The following is a 1,006-nucleotide window of genomic DNA, read 5'->3' on the forward strand; positions in this document are numbered from 1 at the left end:
AATATTGTAGTATTTTTTATAAAAAAGTATTAATTTAAATCGGTTCAAAATTTAATTTATCGATTTTTTTGACTAAATGAATTTATTTGATCTAATTTTAATAAAAATAACACGGTTTAATCAATTATATGTATTGAATTTTAATTACTAAAAAACATCTCTAAAAAAAACTTTAAACATCTTTATCTAAATAACTCCCTTACCTAAATTATTATCTAACCATTTTCATTTACACGTCAATTTCCATGGTAATAATCATGATCCTCTCCATTCCATAATATAGGGCAACTGCCCAAGACCCCATCACTCTATTATTAACTCAATTAAAGCTCCATATGTCTCTCACATGTCTCAGCTCATATATGATTGAGACATTGACTCATCTCAAACACTTCCCTCGTACCTCCGAATTACTCTTCTCTCGTCACAATCTATTTCTCTATATATACAATATATAAAGCTACTAAATCAGCGAGGACAGTAACAACACTAATCTGTCCTACGCTGTAATACTTTACATACAACGGAGAGCAGGGGATATTCAAAGCTATTTCTCCATTTTAATATTTATTTTTTTTCCTCACGAAAATTTACATTGAATCTAACAAAGTTTTATTTAGCTTTAATATAGTCCTGTCGTAAAGTTAATGTTAAATAATTAACGAGAATAAAAGTATCGTCATCTCTACCAGTAAACTTCCTTGCGAAGAGCGAGTTCTCGAAGATGCTCTCTATATGCTTGAACCAAGCCCAGTGACTCGTGGTGATACATTCGCAAGTTTATATCTCTGCTTCAAGAAAGGACATTAAGATTTGGTGGAACGGTAACGTTAATTATTTAACATTGACTTCACAGCAGGACTACATTGAAACTAAATAAAACTTTTTTGAATTCAAATAGGACACTTTAAACTTTAAGAACTAAAACAAAATTAAATCTAAACGTAGGGACCAATTTAATACTTTATCCTTTATTTTACAAATAAAATATTTGTTTTACTAAAAT

The sequence above is a fragment of the Arachis ipaensis genome, chromosome B09 (genome assembly GCF_000816755.2).
Source record: "Arachis ipaensis cultivar K30076 chromosome B09, Araip1.1, whole genome shotgun sequence".
NCBI lineage: Eukaryota > Viridiplantae > Streptophyta > Magnoliopsida > Fabales > Fabaceae > Arachis > Arachis ipaensis.